Genomic DNA, 21,586 nt, shown 5'->3' on the forward strand with positions numbered 1-21,586 from the left:
CCACACCAGCCGCGGGGAGCAAGCTTTGGACACAGCAGCCGCAAAGCGCACCGCAAAGCAAGGGGCCTACGCTCGCTTGCCAGCCAGACCTCTCGGGGCGCCGGACAGCGCTCCCGCCTCCCTGCCCCTGACCCAAACCAAGGCTAGGGACCCTGGTGGCAGCAGGGCCTACAAACGCCATTTCCTTGCGCTCCGGCCCTCGCTCTTTTTCACCGCCCCAGTGGCCGGCTCCCCCTTGCGCACACCACAGGGCCCTGACGCTCAGGCCCCTGCCTCCAGCAGTGGGCCCAGCGCTCTAACCGCCTCAGGGCGCAGGTATCGTGGCCTTCGGCGGCTCTGTTGCTTCTGGCTGGCTTGGGGGGCCGGCGCGCGTGCCTTCCCCGCTGCTGTCCCCCAGCCTGGGGAGCGCAGCGGAATGTGGTGGCGCAAGGCGACTGGAGAGCAGGCGTGAGAGCGCCAAAGCGGCTGAGGAGAGCGCTGGCAAAGGGCTGGGCCGTGGAGCCTAAGCGGGATGCAGGACGGGGCTAGCTGGCTGGGGGTGGCGTCTGAGCGTTGCTCCGCTGCCGGAGGGGGCTGGATGCGTGGCCAGCTGCTGAGGGACACAGAGAAGAAAGCCAGCGTGTTTTGAAAAGAGCGGCCCGCAAAAGGGAAGCGGGCTCAGAAAAGCCTAGGCTGGCCTGGGGACTTTGGGGGAGCTACAGTGAAGGAAAGGAGTATTTCACCCCCTGCTGATTTTGAATCTTTGCCCGCTCACAAACAAATGATCGATCGGTCTAAAAATCCAATGCTAGGTGTATTGACTGAGAGACAGACTAGCAAGAAAACATTCAAAAGAACTGCATGTCTAACCAATGATGCGCTGATTCGCATGTTCCTGAGGGAAATAAGTATTCCATCCCCTATCATTCAGCAGCATTTCTGGCTACCAGGTGTCTTTCATACAGGTAACAAGCTGAGATTAGAAGCAGTCTCTTAAAGGGAGTGATGCTAAGCTCATTTTCTTACCTGTATAAAAGACACCTGTCCACAGGAGCAATCAAACCATCAGATTCCAAACTCTCCACCATGGCAAAGACCAAAGAGCTGTCCAGGGATGTCAGGGACAAGATTGTAGACCTACACAAGGCTGGACTGGGCTACCAAACTATGGCCAAGCAGCTTGGTGAGAAGGTGACAACAGTCGGTGCAATCATTCACAAATGGAAGAAACACAAAACAACTGTCAGTCTCCCTAGGACCGGTGCCCCGTGCAAGATCTCCCCTCGTGGAGTGTCAATGATCATGACAACAGTGAGGCATCATCCCAGAATTACGAGTGAGGATCTTGTCAATGATCTCCGGCCAGCTGGGACCGCAGTCACCAAGAGAACAATGGGTAACACACTACGCCGACGAGGATTGAAATCCCGCAGTGCCCGCAAGGTCCCTCTGCTCAAGAGAGCACATGTCCAGGCCCGTCTGAAGTTTGCCACTGAACATCTGAACGAGGCAGAGCAGGACTGGTTGAAAGTGTCGTGGTCAGATGAGACGACCAACATGGAGCTCTTTGGCATCAACTCAACTCGCCGTGTTTGGAGGAGGAGGACGAGGAATGCTGCCTATGACCCCAAGAACACCATCCCAACTGTCAAACATGGTGGTGGAAACATTCTGCTTTGGGGGTGTTTTTTTGCTAAGAGGACAGGACAACTGCCCCTCATCAGAGGGACGATGGACGGGGCAATGGAGCGGCAAATCTTGGGCGACAACCTTCTTCTCTCAGCCAGGGCATTGAAAATGAATGGCGGGTCGCTGTTCCAGCATGACAAGGAGCCAAAACACACGGCCAAGGCAACAAAGCAGCGGCTGGAGAAGAAGCACGTTAAGGTCGTGGAGTGGCCTAGCCAGTCTCCAGACCTTCATCCGGCTGACAATATCTGTGGAGGGAGCTGAAAGTTGGAGTTGCCAAACGTCAGCCACCAAACCTTCATGATTTGGAGAGGATCTGCCAAGAGGAGTGGGCCAAAATCCCTCCTGAGATGAGATGTGTGCAAAGCTGGTGGCCAACTCCAGGTAACGCCTGACCTCTGGGATTGCCAAGAAGGGATTTGCCAGCAAGCACTAAGCCCTGTTTGGTGAAGGGGATGAGATACCTGTGTTCCCCGGTGAACCTGCAAATGAGCGCCTGATTTGTTAGCCATGCATTTCTTGTGAGTTTTTTCTTGCTCTTCTGTCTGTGAGTGTTCCAATGCAGCTAGCATTGTATTTTGAGAGGGCTGATTTGTTTGTGAGTGGGCCGAGCTGGCAAATGAGCAGGGGATGAAAAGGTTGTTTCCTTGAGTGCAGGTGTGCAGCAGGAGGGCTTGGAGAGCGGGGAGGTAAAAGTGAATGTGAAAGAGCCATGGAGGAGAGTGACCCCTGCTGGAGGAAAAGCAAAAGCCTACAGCACCTGGTATTCCCAGGCGGTCTCCCATCCAAGTACTAACCAGGCCCGACCCTGCTTAGCTTCCGAGATCAGACGAGATCGGGCGCGTTCAGGGTGGTGTGGCCGTAGGCAGTACTCAGGCTCTCCTTCAAGCCTCTTCTACTTGTCACGGACAGCCTGGCCTCCACCTTTCCTTAGTTCTACTACCCAGGACAAGCCGCCTGCTACTGCTGTTTCCTTCTCACCCACCGGCACAACTGACACACCGCCCCGTCTCTCCTCTCTCACTCACTCTCCTCAAACCCCTGCCTCCCCCCCGCTGCTTTGCTCCCTCTTTAACCTCTTCCTGACCGCACCTCCTCAGGCACAAGCACACCACGCCAGCCTGGCCTCAACCGCTCCTCCTTCTCCTTCCCGCCTTCCCCTGGCCTGACTTCAAGCCTTTGGCTCGCAGGGCTGAGCACCACACCAGCCGCGGGGAGCAAGCTTTGGACACAGCAGCCGCAAAGCGCACCGCAAAGCAAGGGGCCTACGCTCGCTTGCCAGCCAGACCTCTCGGGGCGCCGGACAGCGCTCCCGCCTCCCTGCCCCTGACCCAAACCAAGGCTAGGGACCCTGGTGGCAGCAGGGCCTACAAACGCCATTTCCTTGCGCTCCGGCCCTCGCTCTTTTTCACCGCCCCAGTGGCCGGCTCCCCCTTGCGCACACCACAGGGCCCTGACGCTCAGGCCCCTGCCTCCAGCAGCGGGCCCAGCGCTCTAACCGCCTCAGGGCGCAGGTATCGTGGCCTTCGGCGGCTCTGTTGCTTCTGGCTGGCTTGGGGGGCCGGCGCGCGTGCCTTCCCCGCTGCTGTCCCCCAGCCTGGGGAGCGCAGCGGAATGTGGTGGCGCAAGGCGACTGGAGAGCAGGCGTGAGAGCGCCAAAGCGGCTGAGGAGAGCGCTGGCAAAGGGCTGGGCCGTGGAGCCTAAGCGGGATGCAGGACGGGGCTAGCTGGCTGGGGGTGGCGTCTGAGCGTTGCTCCGCTGCCGGAGGGGGCTGGATGCGTGGCCAGCTGCTGAGGGACACAGAGAAGAAAGCCAGCGTGTTTTGAAAAGAGCGGCCCGCAAAAGGGAAGCGGGCTCAGAAAAGCCTAGGCTGGCCTGGGGACTTTGGGGGAGCTACAGTGAAGGAAAGGAGTATTTCACCCCCTGCTGATTTTGAATCTTTGCCCGCTCACAAACAAATGATCGATCGGTCTAAAAATCCAATGCTAGGTGTATTGACTGAGAGACAGACTAGCAAGAAAACATTCAAAAGAACTGCATGTCTAACCAATGATGCGCTGATTCGCATGTTCCTGAGGGAAATAAGTATTCCATCCCCTATCATTCAGCAGCATTTCTGGCTACCAGGTGTCTTTCATACAGGTAACAAGCTGAGATTAGAAGCAGTCTCTTAAAGGGAGTGATGCTAAGCTCATTTTCTTACCTGTATAAAAGACACCTGTCCACAGGAGCAATCAAACCATCAGATTCCAAACTCTCCACCATGGCAAAGACCAAAGAGCTGTCCAGGGATGTCAGGGACAAGATTGTAGACCTACACAAGGCTGGACTGGGCTACCAAACTATGGCCAAGCAGCTTGGTGAGAAGGTGACAACAGTCGGTGCAATCATTCACAAATGGAAGAAACACAAAACAACTGTCAGTCTCCCTAGGACCGGTGCCCCGTGCAAGATCTCCCCTCGTGGAGTGTCAATGATCATGACAACAGTGAGGCATCATCCCAGAATTACGAGTGAGGATCTTGTCAATGATCTCCGGCCAGCTGGGACCGCAGTCACCAAGAGAACAATGGGTAACACACTACGCCGACGAGGATTGAAATCCCGCAGTGCCCGCAAGGTCCCTCTGCTCAAGAGAGCACATGTCCAGGCCCGTCTGAAGTTTGCCACTGAACATCTGAACGAGGCAGAGCAGGACTGGTTGAAAGTGTCGTGGTCAGATGAGACGACCAACATGGAGCTCTTTGGCATCAACTCAACTCGCCGTGTTTGGAGGAGGAGGACGAGGAATGCTGCCTATGACCCCAAGAACACCATCCCAACTGTCAAACATGGTGGTGGAAACATTCTGCTTTGGGGGTGTTTTTTTGCTAAGAGGACAGGACAACTGCCCCTCATCAGAGGGACGATGGACGGGGCAATGGAGCGGCAAATCTTGGGCGACAACCTTCTTCTCTCAGCCAGGGCATTGAAAATGAATGGCGGGTCGCTGTTCCAGCATGACAAGGAGCCAAAACACACGGCCAAGGCAACAAAGCAGCGGCTGGAGAAGAAGCACGTTAAGGTCGTGGAGTGGCCTAGCCAGTCTCCAGACCTTCATCCGGCTGACAATATCTGTGGAGGGAGCTGAAAGTTGGAGTTGCCAAACGTCAGCCACCAAACCTTCATGATTTGGAGAGGATCTGCCAAGAGGAGTGGGCCAAAATCCCTCCTGAGATGAGATGTGTGCAAAGCTGGTGGCCAACTCCAGGTAACGCCTGACCTCTGGGATTGCCAAGAAGGGATTTGCCAGCAAGCACTAAGCCCTGTTTGGTGAAGGGGATGAGATACCTGTGTTCCCCGGTGAACCTGCAAATGAGCGCCTGATTTGTTAGCCATGCATTTCTTGTGAGTTTTTTCTTGCTCTTCTGTCTGTGAGTGTTCCAATGCAGCTAGCATTGTATTTTGAGAGGGCTGATTTGTTTGTGAGTGGGCCGAGCTGGCAAATGAGCAGGGGATGAAAAGGTTGTTTCCTTGAGTGCAGGTGTGCAGCAGGAGGGCTTGGAGAGCGGGGAGGTAAAAGTGAATGTGAAAGAGCCATGGAGGAGAGTGACCCCTGCTGGAGGAAAAGCAAAAGCCTACAGCACCTGGTATTCCCAGGCGGTCTCCCATCCAAGTACTAACCAGGCCCGACCCTGCTTAGCTTCCGAGATCAGACGAGATCGGGCGCGTTCAGGGTGGTGTGGCCGTAGGCAGTACTCAGGCTCTCCTTCAAGCCTCTTCTACTTGTCACGGACAGCCTGGCCTCCACCTTTCCTTAGTTCTACTACCCAGGACAAGCCGCCTGCTACTGCTGTTTCCTTCTCACCCACCGGCACAACTGACACACCGCCCCGTCTCTCCTCTCTCACTCACTCTCCTCAAACCCCTGCCTCCCCCCCGCTGCTTTGCTCCCTCTTTAACCTCTTCCTGACCGCACCTCCTCAGGCACAAGCACACCACGCCAGCCTGGCCTCAACCGCTCCTCCTTCTCCTTCCCGCCTTCCCCTGGCCTGACTTCAAGCCTTTGGCTCGCAGGGCTGAGCACCACACCAGCCGCGGGGAGCAAGCTTTGGACACAGCAGCCGCAAAGCGCACCGCAAAGCAAGGGGCCTACGCTCGCTTGCCAGCCAGACCTCTCGGGGCGCCGGACAGCGCTCCCGCCTCCCTGCCCCTGACCCAAACCAAGGCTAGGGACCCTGGTGGCAGCAGGGCCTACAAACGCCATTTCCTTGCGCTCCGGCCCTCGCTCTTTTTCACCGCCCCAGTGGCCGGCTCCCCCTTGCGCACACCACAGGGCCCTGACGCTCAGGCCCCTGCCTCCAGCAGCGGGCCCAGCGCTCTAACCGCCTCAGGGCGCAGGTATCGTGGCCTTCGGCGGCTCTGTTGCTTCTGGCTGGCTTGGGGGGCCGGCGCGCGTGCCTTCCCCGCTGCTGTCCCCCAGCCTGGGGAGCGCAGCGGAATGTGGTGGCGCAAGGCGACTGGAGAGCAGGCGTGAGAGCGCCAAAGCGGCTGAGGAGAGCGCTGGCAAAGGGCTGGGCCGTGGAGCCTAAGCGGGATGCAGGACGAGGCTAGCTGGCTGGGGCTGGCGTCTGAGCGTTGCTCCGCTGCCGGAGGGGGCTGGATGCGTGGCCAGCTGCTGAGGGACACAGAGAAGAAAGCCAGCGTGTTTTGAAAAGAGCGGCCCGCAAAAGGGAAGCGGGCTCAGAAAAGCCTAGGCTGGCCTGGGGACTTTGGGGGAGCTACAGTGAAGGAAAGGAGTATTTCACCCCCTGCTGATTTTGAATCTTTGCCCGCTCACAAACAAATGATCGATCGGTCTAAAAATCCAATGCTAGGTGTATTGACTGAGAGACAGACTAGCAAGAAAACATTCAAAAGAACTGCATGTCTAACCAATGATGCGCTGATTCGCATGTTCCTGAGGGAAATAAGTATTCCATCCCCTATCATTCAGCAGCATTTCTGGCTACCAGGTGTCTTTCATACAGGTAACAAGCTGAGATTAGAAGCAGTCTCTTAAAGGGAGTGATGCTAAGCTCATTTTCTTACCTGTATAAAAGACACCTGTCCACAGGAGCAATCAAACCATCAGATTCCAAACTCTCCACCATGGCAAAGACCAAAGAGCTGTCCAGGGATGTCAGGGACAAGATTGTAGACCTACACAAGGCTGGACTGGGCTACCAAACTATGGCCAAGCAGCTTGGTGAGAAGGTGACAACAGTCGGTGCAATCATTCACAAATGGAAGAAACACAAAACAACTGTCAGTCTCCCTAGGACCGGTGCCCCGTGCAAGATCTCCCCTCGTGGAGTGTCAATGATCATGACAACAGTGAGGCATCATCCCAGAATTACGAGTGAGGATCTTGTCAATGATCTCCGGCCAGCTGGGACCGCAGTCACCAAGAGAACAATGGGTAACACACTACGCCGACGAGGATTGAAATCCCGCAGTGCCCGCAAGGTCCCTCTGCTCAAGAGAGCACATGTCCAGGCCCGTCTGAAGTTTGCCACTGAACATCTGAACGAGGCAGAGCAGGACTGGTTGAAAGTGTCGTGGTCAGATGAGACGACCAACATGGAGCTCTTTGGCATCAACTCAACTCGCCGTGTTTGGAGGAGGAGGACGAGGAATGCTGCCTATGACCCCAAGAACACCATCCCAACTGTCAAACATGGTGGTGGAAACATTCTGCTTTGGGGGTGTTTTTTTGCTAAGAGGACAGGACAACTGCCCCTCATCAGAGGGACGATGGACGGGGCAATGGAGCGGCAAATCTTGGGCGACAACCTTCTTCTCTCAGCCAGGGCATTGAAAATGAATGGCGGGTCGCTGTTCCAGCATGACAAGGAGCCAAAACACACGGCCAAGGCAACAAAGCAGCGGCTGGAGAAGAAGCACGTTAAGGTCGTGGAGTGGCCTAGCCAGTCTCCAGACCTTCATCCGGCTGACAATATCTGTGGAGGGAGCTGAAAGTTGGAGTTGCCAAACGTCAGCCACCAAACCTTCATGATTTGGAGAGGATCTGCCAAGAGGAGTGGGCCAAAATCCCTCCTGAGATGAGATGTGTGCAAAGCTGGTGGCCAACTCCAGGTAACGCCTGACCTCTGGGATTGCCAAGAAGGGATTTGCCAGCAAGCACTAAGCCCTGTTTGGTGAAGGGGATGAGATACCTGTGTTCCCCGGTGAACCTGCAAATGAGCGCCTGATTTGTTAGCCATGCATTTCTTGTGAGTTTTTTCTTGCTCTTCTGTCTGTGAGTGTTCCAATGCAGCTAGCATTGTATTTTGAGAGGGCTGATTTGTTTGTGAGTGGGCCGAGCTGGCAAATGAGCAGGGGATGAAAAGGTTGTTTCCTTGAGTGCAGGTGTGCAGCAGGAGGGCTTGGAGAGCGGGGAGGTAAAAGTGAATGTGAAAGAGCCATGGAGGAGAGTGACCCCTGCTGGAGGAAAAGCAAAAGCCTACAGCACCTGGTATTCCCAGGCGGTCTCCCATCCAAGTACTAACCAGGCCCGACCCTGCTTAGCTTCCGAGATCAGACGAGATCGGGCGCGTTCAGGGTGGTGTGGCCGTAGGCAGTACTCAGGCTCTCCTTCAAGCCTCTTCTACTTGTCACGGACAGCCTGGCCTCCACCTTTCCTTAGTTCTACTACCCAGGACAAGCCGCCTGCTACTGCTGTTTCCTTCTCACCCACCGGCACAACTGACACACCGCCCCGTCTCTCCTCTCTCACTCACTCTCCTCAAACCCCTGCCTCCCCCCCGCTGCTTTGCTCCCTCTTTAACCTCTTCCTGACCGCACCTCCTCAGGCACAAGCACACCACGCCAGCCTGGCCTCAACCGCTCCTCCTTCTCCTTCCCGCCTTCCCCTGGCCTGACTTCAAGCCTTTGGCTCGCAGGGCTGAGCACCACACCAGCCGCGGGGAGCAAGCTTTGGACACAGCAGCCGCAAAGCGCACCGCAAAGCAAGGGGCCTACGCTCGCTTGCCAGCCAGACCTCTCGGGGCGCCGGACAGCGCTCCCGCCTCCCTGCCCCTGACCCAAACCAAGGCTAGGGACCCTGGTGGCAGCAGGGCCTACAAACGCCATTTCCTTGCGCTCCGGCCCTCGCTCTTTTTCACCGCCCCAGTGGCCGGCTCCCCCTTGCGCACACCACAGGGCCCTGACGCTCAGGCCCCTGCCTCCAGCAGCGGGCCCAGCGCTCTAACCGCCTCAGGGCGCAGGTATCGTGGCCTTCGGCGGCTCTGTTGCTTCTGGCTGGCTTGGGGGGCCGGCGCGCGTGCCTTCCCCGCTGCTGTCCCCCAGCCTGGGGAGCGCAGCGGAATGTGGTGGCGCAAGGCGACTGGAGAGCAGGCGTGAGAGCGCCAAAGCGGCTGAGGAGAGCGCTGGCAAAGGGCTGGGCCGTGGAGCCTAAGCGGGATGCAGGACGGGGCTAGCTGGCTGGGGGTGGCGTCTGAGCGTTGCTCCGCTGCCGGAGGGGGCTGGATGCGTGGCCAGCTGCTGAGGGACACAGAGAAGAAAGCCAGCGTGTTTTGAAAAGAGCGGCCCGCAAAAGGGAAGCGGGCTCAGAAAAGCCAAGGCTGGCCTGGGGACTTTGGGGGAGCTACAGTGAAGGAAAGGAGTATTTCACCCCCTGCTGATTTTGAATGTTTGCCCGCTCACAAACAAATGATCGATCGGTCTAAAAATCCAATGCTAGGTGTATTGACTGAGAGACAGACTAGCAAGAAAACATTCAAAAGAACTGCATGTCTAACCAATGATGCGCTGATTCGCATGTTCCTGAGGGAAATAAGTATTCCATCCCCTATCATTCAGCAGCATTTCTGGCTACCAGGTGTCTTTCATACAGGTAACAAGCTGAGATTAGAAGCAGTCTCTTAAAGGGAGTGATGCTAAGCTCATTTTCTTACCTGTATAAAAGACACCTGTCCACAGGAGCAATCAAACCATCAGATTCCAAACTCTCCACCATGGCAAAGACCAAAGAGCTGTCCAGGGATGTCAGGGACAAGATTGTAGACCTACACAAGGCTGGACTGGGCTACCAAACTATGGCCAAGCAGCTTGGTGAGAAGGTGACAACAGTCGGTGCAATCATTCACAAATGGAAGAAACACAAAACAACTGTCAGTCTCCCTAGGACCGGTGCCCCGTGCAAGATCTCCCCTCGTGGAGTGTCAATGATCATGACAACAGTGAGGCATCATCCCAGAATTACGAGTGAGGATCTTGTCAATGATCTCCGGCCAGCTGGGACCGCAGTCACCAAGAGAACAATGGGTAACACACTACGCCGACGAGGATTGAAATCCCGCAGTGCCCGCAAGGTCCCTCTGCTCAAGAGAGCACATGTCCAGGCCCGTCTGAAGTTTGCCACTGAACATCTGAACGAGGCAGAGCAGGACTGGTTGAAAGTGTCGTGGTCAGATGAGACGACCAACATGGAGCTCTTTGGCATCAACTCAACTCGCCGTGTTTGGAGGAGGAGGACGAGGAATGCTGCCTATGACCCCAAGAACACCATCCCAACTGTCAAACATGGTGGTGGAAACATTCTGCTTTGGGGGTGTTTTTTTGCTAAGAGGACAGGACAACTGCCCCTCATCAGAGGGACGATGGACGGGGCAATGGAGCGGCAAATCTTGGGCGACAACCTTCTTCTCTCAGCCAGGGCATTGAAAATGAATGGCGGGTCGCTGTTCCAGCATGACAAGGAGCCAAAACACACGGCCAAGGCAACAAAGCAGCGGCTGGAGAAGAAGCACGTTAAGGTCGTGGAGTGGCCTAGCCAGTCTCCAGACCTTCATCCGGCTGACAATATCTGTGGAGGGAGCTGAAAGTTGGAGTTGCCAAACGTCAGCCACCAAACCTTCATGATTTGGAGAGGATCTGCCAAGAGGAGTGGGCCAAAATCCCTCCTGAGATGAGATGTGTGCAAAGCTGGTGGCCAACTCCAGGTAACGCCTGACCTCTGGGATTGCCAAGAAGGGATTTGCCAGCAAGCACTAAGCCCTGTTTGGTGAAGGGGATGAGATACCTGTGTTCCCCGGTGAACCTGCAAATGAGCGCCTGATTTGTTAGCCATGCATTTCTTGTGAGTTTTTTCTTGCTCTTCTGTCTGTGAGTGTTCCAATGCAGCTAGCATTGTATTTTGAGAGGGCTGATTTGTTTGTGAGTGGGCCGAGCTGGCAAATGAGCAGGGGATGAAAAGGTTGTTTCCTTGAGTGCAGGTGTGCAGCAGGAGGGCTTGGAGAGCGGGGAGGTAAAAGTGAATGTGAAAGAGCCATGGAGGAGAGTGACCCCTGCTGGAGGAAAAGCAAAAGCCTACAGCACCTGGTATTCCCAGGCGGTCTCCCATCCAAGTACTAACCAGGCCCGACCCTGCTTAGCTTCCGAGATCAGACGAGATCGGGCGCGTTCAGGGTGGTGTGGCCGTAGGCAGTACTCAGGCTCTCCTTCAAGCCTCTTCTACTTGTCACGGACAGCCTGGCCTCCACCTTTCCTTAGTTCTACTACCCAGGACAAGCCGCCTGCTACTGCTGTTTCCTTCTCACCCACCGGCACAACTGACACACCGCCCCGTCTCTCCTCTCTCACTCACTCTCCTCAAACCCCTGCCTTCCCCCCGCTGCTTTGCTCCCTCTTTAACCTCTTCCTGACCGCACCTCCTCAGGCACAAGCACACCACGCCAGCCTGGCCTCAACCGCTCCTCCTTCTCCTTCCCGCCTTCCCCTGGCCTGACTTCAAGCCTTTGGCTCGCAGGGCTGAGCACCACACCAGCCGCGGGGAGCAAGCTTTGGACACAGCAGCCGCAAAGCGCACCGCAAAGCAAGGGGCCTACGCTCGCTTGCCAGCCAGACCTCTCGGGGCGCCGGACAGCGCTCCCGCCTCCCTGCCCCTGACCCAAACCAAGGCTAGGGACCCTGGTGGCAGCAGGGCCTACAAACGCCATTTCCTTGCGCTCCGGCCCTCGCTCTTTTTCACCGCCCCAGTGGCCGGCTCCCCCTTGCGCACACCACAGGGCCCTGACGCTCAGGCCCCTGCCTCCAGCAGCGGGCCCAGCGCTCTAACCGCCTCAGGGCGCAGGTATCGTGGCCTTCGGCGGCTCTGTTGCTTCTGGCTGGCTTGGGGGGCCGGCGCGCGTGCCTTCCCCGCTGCTGTCCCCCAGCCTGGGGAGCGCAGCGGAATGTGGTGGCGCAAGGCGACTGGAGAGCAGGCGTGAGAGCGCCAAAGCGGCTGAGGAGAGCGCTGGCAAAGGGCTGGGCCGTGGAGCCTAAGCGGGATGCAGGACGGGGCTAGCTGGCTGGGGCTGGCGTCTGAGCGTTGCTCCGCTGCCGGAGGGGGCTGGATGCGTGGCCAGCTGCTGAGGGACACAGAGAAGAAAGCCAGCGTGTTTTGAAAAGAGCGGCCCGCAAAAGGGAAGCGGGCTCAGAAAAGCCTAGGCTGGCCTGGGGACTTTGGGGGAGCTACAGTGAAGGAAAGGAGTATTTCACCCCCTGCTGATTTTGAATGTTTGCCCGCTCACAAACAAATGATCGATCGGTCTAAAAATCCAATGCTAGGTGTATTGACTGAGAGACAGACTAGCAAGAAAACATTCAAAAGAACTGCATGTCTAACCAATGATGCGCTGATTCGCATGTTCCTGAGGGAAATAAGTATTCCATCCCCTATCATTCAGCAGCATTTCTGGCTACCAGGTGTCTTTCATACAGGTAACAAGCTGAGATTAGAAGCAGTCTCTTAAAGGGAGTGATGCTAAGCTCATTTTCTTACCTGTATAAAAGACACCTGTCCACAGGAGCAATCAAACCATCAGATTCCAAACTCTCCACCATGGCAAAGACCAAAGAGCTGTCCAGGGATGTCAGGGACAAGATTGTAGACCTACACAAGGCTGGACTGGGCTACCAAACTATGGCCAAGCAGCTTGGTGAGAAGGTGACAACAGTCGGTGCAATCATTCACAAATGGAAGAAACACAAAACAACTGTCAGTCTCCCTAGGACCGGTGCCCCGTGCAAGATCTCCCCTCGTGGAGTGTCAATGATCATGACAACAGTGAGGCATCATCCCAGAATTACGAGTGAGGATCTTGTCAATGATCTCCGGCCAGCTGGGACCGCAGTCACCAAGAGAACAATGGGTAACACACTACGCCGACGAGGATTGAAATCCCGCAGTGCCCGCAAGGTCCCTCTGCTCAAGAGAGCACATGTCCAGGCCCGTCTGAAGTTTGCCACTGAACATCTGAACGAGGCAGAGCAGGACTGGTTGAAAGTGTCGTGGTCAGATGAGACGACCAACATGGAGCTCTTTGGCATCAACTCAACTCGCCGTGTTTGGAGGAGGAGGACGAGGAATGCTGCCTATGACCCCAAGAACACCATCCCAACTGTCAAACATGGTGGTGGAAACATTCTGCTTTGGGGGTGTTTTTTTGCTAAGAGGACAGGACAACTGCCCCTCATCAGAGGGACGATGGACGGGGCAATGGAGCGGCAAATCTTGGGCGACAACCTTCTTCTCTCAGCCAGGGCATTGAAAATGAATGGCGGGTCGCTGTTCCAGCATGACAAGGAGCCAAAACACACGGCCAAGGCAACAAAGCAGCGGCTGGAGAAGAAGCACGTTAAGGTCGTGGAGTGGCCTAGCCAGTCTCCAGACCTTCATCCGGCTGACAATATCTGTGGAGGGAGCTGAAAGTTGGAGTTGCCAAACGTCAGCCACCAAACCTTCATGATTTGGAGAGGATCTGCCAAGAGGAGTGGGCCAAAATCCCTCCTGAGATGAGATGTGTGCAAAGCTGGTGGCCAACTCCAGGTAACGCCTGACCTCTGGGATTGCCAAGAAGGGATTTGCCAGCAAGCACTAAGCCCTGTTTGGTGAAGGGGATGAGATACCTGTGTTCCCCGGTGAACCTGCAAATGAGCGCCTGATTTGTTAGCCATGCATTTCTTGTGAGTTTTTTCTTGCTCTTCTGTCTGTGAGTGTTCCAATGCAGCTAGCATTGTATTTTGAGAGGGCTGATTTGTTTGTGAGTGGGCCGAGCTGGCAAATGAGCAGGGGATGAAAAGGTTGTTTCCTTGAGTGCAGGTGTGCAGCAGGAGGGCTTGGAGAGCGGGGAGGTAAAAGTGAATGTGAAAGAGCCATGGAGGAGAGTGACCCCTGCTGGAGGAAAAGCAAAAGCCTACAGCACCTGGTATTCCCAGGCGGTCTCCCATCCAAGTACTAACCAGGCCCGACCCTGCTTAGCTTCCGAGATCAGACGAGATCGGGCGCGTTCAGGGTGGTGTGGCCGTAGGCAGTACTCAGGCTCTCCTTCAAGCCTCTTCTACTTGTCACGGACAGCCTGGCCTCCACCTTTCCTTAGTTCTACTACCCAGGACAAGCCGCCTGCTACTGCTGTTTCCTTCTCACCCACCGGCACAACTGACACACCGCCCCGTCTCTCCTCTCTCACTCACTCTCCTCAAACCCCTGCCTTCCCCCCGCTGCTTTGCTCCCTCTTTAACCTCTTCCTGACCGCACCTCCTCAGGCACAAGCACACCACGCCAGCCTGGCCTCAACCGCTCCTCCTTCTCCTTCCCGCCTTCCCCTGGCCTGACTTCAAGCCTTTGGCTCGCAGGGCTGAGCACCACACCAGCCGCGGGGAGCAAGCTTTGGACACAGCAGCCGCAAAGCGCACCGCAAAGCAAGGGGCCTACGCTCGCTTGCCAGCCAGACCTCTCGGGGCGCCGGACAGCGCTCCCGCCTCCCTGCCCCTGACCCAAACCAAGGCTAGGGACCCTGGTGGCAGCAGGGCCTACAAACGCCATTTCCTTGCGCTCCGGCCCTCGCTCTTTTTCACCGCCCCAGTGGCCGGCTCCCCCTTGCGCACACCACAGGGCCCTGACGCTCAGGCCCCTGCCTCCAGCAGCGGGCCCAGCGCTCTAACCGCCTCAGGGCGCAGGTATCGTGGCCTTCGGCGGCTCTGTTGCTTCTGGCTGGCTTGGGGGGCCGGCGCGCGTGCCTTCCCCGCTGCTGTCCCCCAGCCTGGGGAGCGCAGCGGAATGTGGTGGCGCAAGGCGACTGGAGAGCAGGCGTGAGAGCGCCAAAGCGGCTGAGGAGAGCGCTGGCAAAGGGCTGGGCCGTGGAGCCTAAGCGGGATGCAGGACGGGGCTAGCTGGCTGGGGGTGGCGTCTGAGCGTTGCTCCGCTGCCGGAGGGGGCTGGATGCGTGGCCAGCTGCTGAGGGACACAGAGAAGAAAGCCAGCGTGTTTTGAAAAGAGCGGCCCGCAAAAGGGAAGCGGGCTCAGAAAAGCCTAGGCTGGCCTGGGGACTTTGGGGGAGCTACAGTGAAGGAAAGGAGTATTTCACCCCCTGCTGATTTTGAATCTTTGCCCGCTCACAAACAAATGATCGATCGGTCTAAAAATCCAATGCTAGGTGTATTGACTGAGAGACAGACTAGCAAGAAAACATTCAAAAGAACTGCATGTCTAACCAATGATGCGCTGATTCGCATGTTCCTGAGGGAAATAAGTATTCCATCCCCTATCATTCAGCAGCATTTCTGGCTACCAGGTGTCTTTCATACAGGTAACAAGCTGAGATTAGAAGCAGTCTCTTAAAGGGAGTGATGCTAAGCTCATTTTCTTACCTGTATAAAAGACACCTGTCCACAGGAGCAATCAAACCATCAGATTCCAAACTCTCCACCATGGCAAAGACCAAAGAGCTGTCCAGGGATGTCAGGGACAAGATTGTAGACCTACACAAGGCTGGACTGGGCTACCAAACTATGGCCAAGCAGCTTGGTGAGAAGGTGACAACAGTCGGTGCAATCATTCACAAATGGAAGAAACACAAAACAACTGTCAGTCTCCCTAGGACCGGTGCCCCGTGCAAGATCTCCCCTCGTGGAGTGTCAATGATCATGACAACAGTGAGGCATCATCCCAGAATTACGAGTGAGGATCTTGTCAATGATCTCCGGCCAGCTGGGACCGCAGTCACCAAGAGAACAATGGGTAACACACTACGCCGACGAGGATTGAAATCCCGCAGTGCCCGCAAGGTCCCTCTGCTCAAGAGAGCACATGTCCAGGCCCGTCTGAAGTTTGCCACTGAACATCTGAACGAGGCAGAGCAGGACTGGTTGAAAGTGTCGTGGTCAGATGAGACGACCAACATGGAGCTCTTTGGCATCAACTCAACTCGCCGTGTTTGGAGGAGGAGGACGAGGAATGCTGCCTATGACCCCAAGAACACCATCCCAACTGTCAAACATGGTGGTGGAAACATTCTGCTTTGGGGGTGTTTTTTTGCTAAGAGGACAGGACAACTGCCCCTCATCAGAGGGACGATGGACGGGGCAATGGAGCGGCAAATCTTGGGCGACAACCTTCTTCTCTCAGCCAGGGCATTGAAAATGAATGGCGGGTCGCTGTTCCAGCATGACAAGGAGCCAAAACACACGGCCAAGGCAACAAAGCAGCGGCTGGAGAAGAAGCACGTTAAGGTCGTGGAGTGGCCTAGCCAGTCTCCAGACCTTCATCCGGCTGACAATATCTGTGGAGGGAGCTGAAAGTTGGAGTTGCCAAACGTCAGCCACCAAACCTTCATGATTTGGAGAGGATCTGCCAAGAGGAGTGGGCCAAAATCCCTCCTGAGATGAGATGTGTGCAAAGCTGGTGGCCAACTCCAGGTAACGCCTGACCTCTGGGATTGCCAAGAAGGGATTTGCCAGCAAGCACTAAGCCCTGTTTGGTGAAGGGGATGAGATACCTGTGTTCCCCGGTGAACCTGCAAATGAGCGCCTGATTTGTTAGCCATGCATTTCTTGTGAGTTTTTTCTTGCTCTTCTGTCTGTGAGTGTTCCAATGCAGCTAGCATTGTATTTTGAGAGGGCTGATTTGTTTGTGAGTGGGCCGAGCTGGCAAATGAGCAGGGGATGAAAAGGTTGTTTCCTTGAGTGCAGGTGTGCAGCAGGAGGGCTTGGAGAGCGGGGAGGTAAAAGTGAATGTGAAAGAGCCATGGAGGAGAGTGACCCCTGCTGGAGGAAAAGCAAAAGCCTACAGCACCTGGTATTCCCAGGCGGTCTCCCATCCAAGTACTAACCAGGCCCGACCCTGCTTAGCTTCCGAGATCAGACGAGATCGGGCGCGTTCAGGGTGGTGTGGCCGTAGGCAGTACTCAGGCTCTCCTTCAAGCCTCTTCTACTTGTCACGGACAGCCTGGCCTCCACCTTTCCTTAGTTCTACTACCCAGGACAAGCCGCCTGCTACTGCTGTTTCCTTCTCACCCACCGGCACAACTGACACACCGCCCCGTCTCTCCTCTCTCACTCACTCTCCTCAAACCCCTGCCTCCCCCCCGCTGCTTTGCTCCCTCTTTAACCTCTTCCTGACCGCACCTCCTCAGGCACAAGCACACCACGCCAGCCTGGCCTCAACCGCTCCTCCTTCTCCTTCCCGCCTTCCCCTGGCCTGACTTCAAGCCTTTGGCTCGCAGGGCTGAGCACCACACCAGCCGCGGGGAGCAAGCTTTGGACACAGCAGCCGCAAAGCGCACCGCAAAGCAAGGGGCCTACGCTCGCTTGCCAGCCAGACCTCTCGGGGCGCCGGACAGCGCTCCCGCCTCCCTGCCCCTGACCCAAACCAAGGCTAGGGACCCTGGTGGCAGCAGGGCCTACAAACGCCATTTCCTTGCGCTCCGGCCCTCGCTCTTTTTCACCGCCCCAGTGGCCGGCTCCCCCTTGCGCACACCACAGGGCCCTGACGCTCAGGCCCCTGCCTCCAGCAGCGGGCCCAGCGCTCTAACCGCCTCAGGGCGCAGGTATCGTGGCCTTCGGCGGCTCTGTTGCTTCTGGCTGGCTTGGGGGGCCGGCGCGCGTGCCTTCCCCGCTGCTGTCCCCCAGCCTGGGGAGCGCAGCGGAATGTGGTGGCGCAAGGCGACTGGAGAGCAGGCGTGAGAGCGCCAAAGCGGCTGAGGAGAGCGCTGGCAAAGGGCTGGGCCGTGGAGCCTAAGCGGGATGCAGGACGAGGCTAGCTGGCTGGGGCTGGCGTCTGAGCGTTGCTCCGCTGCCGGAGGGGGCTGGATGCGTGGCCAGCTGCTGAGGGACACAGAGAAGAAAGCCAGCGTGTTTTGAAAAGAGCGGCCCGCAAAAGGGAAGCGGGCTCAGAAAAGCCTAGGCTGGCCTGGGGACTTTGGGGGAGCTACAGTGAAGGAAAGGAGTATTTCACCCCCTGCTGATTTTGAATGTTTGCCCGCTCACAAACAAATGATCGATCGGTCTAAAAATCCAATGCTAGGTGTATTGACTGAGAGACAGACTAGCAAGAAAACATTCAAAAGAACTGCATGTCTAACCAATGATGCGCTGATTCGCATGTTCCTGAGGGAAATAAGTATTCCATCCCCTATCATTCAGCAGCATTTCTGGCTACCAGGTGTCTTTCATACAGGTAACAAGCTGAGATTAGAAGCAGTCTCTTAAAGGGAGTGATGCTAAGCTCATTTTCTTACCTGTATAAAAGACACCTGTCCACAGGAGCAATCAAACCATCAGATTCCAAACTCTCCACCATGGCAAAGACCAAAGAGCTGTCCAGGGATGTCAGGGACAAGATTGTAGACCTACACAAGGCTGGACTGGGCTACCAAACTATGGCCAAGCAGCTTGGTGAGAAGGTGACAACAGTCGGTGCAATCATTCACAAATGGAAGAAACACAAAACAACTGTCAGTCTCCCTAGGACCGGTGCCCCGTGCAAGATCTCCCCTCGTGGAGTGTCAATGATCATGACAACAGTGAGGCATCATCCCAGAATTACGAGTGAGGATCTTGTCAATGATCTCCGGCCAGCTGGGACCGCAGTCACCAAGAGAACAATGGGTAACACACTACGCCGACGAGGATTGAAATCCCGCAGTGCCCGCAAGGTCCCTCTGCTCAAGAGAGCACATGTCCAGGCCCGTCTGAAGTTTGCCACTGAACATCTGAACGAGGCAGAGCAGAACTGGTTGAAAGTGTCGTGGTCAGATGAGACGACCAACATGGAGCTCTTTGGCATCAACTCAACTCGCCGTGTTTGGAGGAGGAGGACGAGGAATGCTGCCTATGACCCCAAGAACACCATCCCAACTGTCAAACATGGTGGTGGAAACATTCTGCTTTGGGGGTGTTTTTTTGCTAAGAGGACAGGACAACTGCCCCTCATCAGAGGGACGATGGACGGGGCAATGGAGTGGCAAATCTTGGGCGACAACCTTCTTCTCTCAGCCAGGGCATTGAAAATGAATGGCGGGTCGCTGTTCCAGCATGACAAGGAGCCAAAACACACGGCCAAGGCAACAAAGCAGCGGCTGGAGAAGAAGCACGTTAAGGTCGTGGAGTGGCCTAGCCAGTCTCCAGACCTTCATCCGGCTGACAATATCTGTGGAGGGAGCTGAAAGTTGGAGTTGCCAAACGTCAGCCACCAAACCTTCATGATTTGGAGAGGATCTGCCAAGAGGAGTGGGCCAAAATCCCTCCTGAGATGAGATGTGTGCAAAGCTGGTGGCCAACTCCAGGTAACGCCTGACCTCTGGGATTGCCAAGAAGGGATTTGCCAGCAAGCACTAAGCCCTGTTTGGTGAAGGGGATGAGATACCTGTGTTCCCCGGTGAACCTGCAAATGAGCGCCTGATTTGTTAGCCATGCATTTCTTGTGAGTTTTTTCTTGCTCTTCTGTCTGTGAGTGTTCCAATGCAGCTAGCATTGTATTTTGAGAGGGCTGATTTGTTTGTGAGTGGGCCGAGCTGGCAAATGAGCAGGGGATGAAAAGGTTGTTTCCTTGAGTGCAGGTGTGCAGCAGGAGGGCTTGGAGAGCGGGGAGGTAAAAGTGAATGTGAAAGAGCCATGGAGGAGAGTGACCCCTGCTGGAGGAAAAGCAAAAGCCTACAGCACCTGGTATTCCCAGGCGGTCTCCCATCCAAGTACTAACCAGGCCCGACCCTGCTTAGCTTCCGAGATCAGACGAGATCGGGCGCGTTCAGGGTGGTGTGGCCGTAGGCAGTACTCAGGCTCTCCTTCAAGCCTCTTCTACTTGTCACGGGCAGCCTGGCCTCCGCCTTTCCTCGGCTCTACTACCCAGTACAAGCCGCCTGCTGCTGCTGCTGTTTCCTTCTCACCCACCGGCACAACTGACACACCGCCCCGTCTCTCCTCTCTCACTCACTCTCCTCAAACCCCTGCCTCCCCCCCGTTGCTTTGCTCCCTCTTTAACCTCTTCCTGACCGCACCTCCTCAGGCACAAGCACACCACGCCAGCCTGGCCTCAACCGCTCCTCCTTCCCGCCTTCCCCTGGCCTGACTTCAAGCCTTTGGCTCGCAGGGCTGAGCACCACACCAGCCGCGGGGAGCAAGCTTTGGACACAGCAGCCGCAAAGAGCACCGCAAAGCAAGGGGCCTACGCTCGCTTGCCAGCCAGACCTCTCGGGGCGCCGGACAGCGCTCCCGCCTCCCTGCCCCTGACCCAAACCTAGGCTAGGGACCCTGCTGGCACCGGGGCCTACAAACGCCAGTTCCTTGCACTCCGGCCCTCGCTCTTTTTCACCGCCCCAGTGGCCGGCTCCCCCTTGCGCACACCACAGGGCCCTGACGCACAGGCCCCTGCCTCCAGCAGCGGGCCCGGCGCTCTAACCGCCTCAGGGCGCAGGTATCGTGGCCTTCGGCGGCTCTGTTGCTTCTGGCTGGCTTGGGGGGCCGGCGCGCGTGCCTTCCCCGCTGCTGTCCCCCGGCCTGGGGAGCGCAGCGGAATGTGTCGGCGCAAGGCGACTGGAGAGCAGGCGTGAGAGCGCCAAAGCGGCTGAGGAGAGCGCTGGCAAAGGGCTGGGCCGCGGAGCCTAAGCGGGATGCAGGACGGGGCTAGCTGGCTGGGGCTGGCGTCTGAGCGTTGCTCCGCTGCCGGAGGGGGCTGGATGCGTGGCCAGCTCCTGAGGGACACAGAGAAGAAAGCCTGCGTGTTTTGAAAAGAGCGGCCCGCAAAAGGGAAGCGGGCTCAGAAAAGCCTAGCCTGGCCTGGGGACTTTGGGGGAGCTACAGTGAAGGAAAGGAGTATTTCACCCCCTGCTGATTTTGAATCTTTGCCCGCTCACAAACAAATGATCGATCGGTCTAAAAATCCAATGCTAGGTGTATTGACTGAGAGACAGACTAGCAAGAAAACATTCAAAAGAACTGCATGTCTAACCAATGATGCGCTGATTCGCATGTTCCTGAGGGAAATAGGTATTCTATCCCCTATCATTCAGCGGCATTTCTGGCTCCCAGGTGTCTTTCACACAGGTAACAAGCTGAGATTAGAAGCAGCCGCTTAAAGGGAGAGATGCTAATCTCATTTTCTGACCTGTATAAAAGACACCTGTCCACAGGAGCAATCAAACCATCAGATTCCAAACCCTCCACCACGGCAAAGACCAAAGAGCTGTCCAGGGATGTCAGGAACAGGATCGAAGACCTACACAAGGCTGGACTGGGCTACCAAACTATGGCCAAGCAGCTTGGTGAGAAGGTGACAACAGTCGGTGCAATCATTCGCAAATGGAAGAAACACAAAGCAACTGTCAGTCTCCCTAGGACCGGTGCCCCGTGCAAGATCTCCCCTCGTGGAGTGTCAATGATCATGACAACAGTGAGGCATCATCCCAGAACTACGAGTGAGGATCTTGTCAATCATCTCCGGCCAGCTGGGACCGCAGTCACCAAGAGAACAATGGGTAACACACTACGCCGACGAGGATTGAAATCCCGCAGTGCCCGCAAGGTCCCTCTGCTCAAGAGAGCACATGTCCAGGCCCGTCTGAAGTTTGCCACTGAACATCTGAATGAGGCAGAGCAGGACTGGTTGAAAGTGTCGTGGTC

At 56.3% G+C, this 21,586-nt stretch overlaps 7 non-coding genes across 7 annotated transcripts; all 7 read right to left on the reverse strand.

Annotated features, from left to right (window-relative positions):
- Nucleotides 1-2,416: 2,416 nt before the first annotated feature.
- Nucleotides 2,417-2,535, reverse strand: LOC149429204 (5S ribosomal RNA). Its single transcript, XR_016310540.1, has one exon. It is a non-coding gene; the product is annotated as a 5S ribosomal RNA (ribosomal RNA).
- Nucleotides 2,536-5,283: 2,748 nt separating this feature from the next.
- LOC149429205 (5S ribosomal RNA) lies at nt 5,284-5,402 on the reverse strand. Its single transcript, XR_016310541.1, has one exon. It is a non-coding gene; the product is annotated as a 5S ribosomal RNA (ribosomal RNA).
- Nucleotides 5,403-8,150: 2,748 nt separating this feature from the next.
- On the reverse strand, nt 8,151-8,269 carry LOC149429206 (5S ribosomal RNA). The gene has a single exon (XR_016310542.1). It is a non-coding gene; the product is annotated as a 5S ribosomal RNA (ribosomal RNA).
- A 2,748-nt stretch (nt 8,270-11,017) lies between these two features.
- LOC149429207 (5S ribosomal RNA) lies at nt 11,018-11,136 on the reverse strand. The gene has a single exon (XR_016310543.1). It is a non-coding gene; the product is annotated as a 5S ribosomal RNA (ribosomal RNA).
- A 2,748-nt stretch (nt 11,137-13,884) lies between these two features.
- Nucleotides 13,885-14,003, reverse strand: LOC149429208 (5S ribosomal RNA). The gene has a single exon (XR_016310544.1). It is a non-coding gene; the product is annotated as a 5S ribosomal RNA (ribosomal RNA).
- A 2,748-nt stretch (nt 14,004-16,751) lies between these two features.
- Nucleotides 16,752-16,870, reverse strand: LOC149429209 (5S ribosomal RNA). Its single transcript, XR_016310545.1, has one exon. It is a non-coding gene; the product is annotated as a 5S ribosomal RNA (ribosomal RNA).
- Nucleotides 16,871-19,618: 2,748 nt separating this feature from the next.
- LOC149429210 (5S ribosomal RNA) lies at nt 19,619-19,737 on the reverse strand. Its single transcript, XR_016310546.1, has one exon. It is a non-coding gene; the product is annotated as a 5S ribosomal RNA (ribosomal RNA).
- Between the last annotated feature and the right edge of the window lie 1,849 nt (nt 19,738-21,586).

This window comes from Staurois parvus, unplaced genomic scaffold, assembly GCF_062004578.1.
Source record: "Staurois parvus isolate SC_StPar_1 unplaced genomic scaffold, SC_StPar_1.0 ptg002756l, whole genome shotgun sequence".
Classification (NCBI taxonomy): domain Eukaryota; kingdom Metazoa; phylum Chordata; class Amphibia; order Anura; family Ranidae; genus Staurois; species Staurois parvus.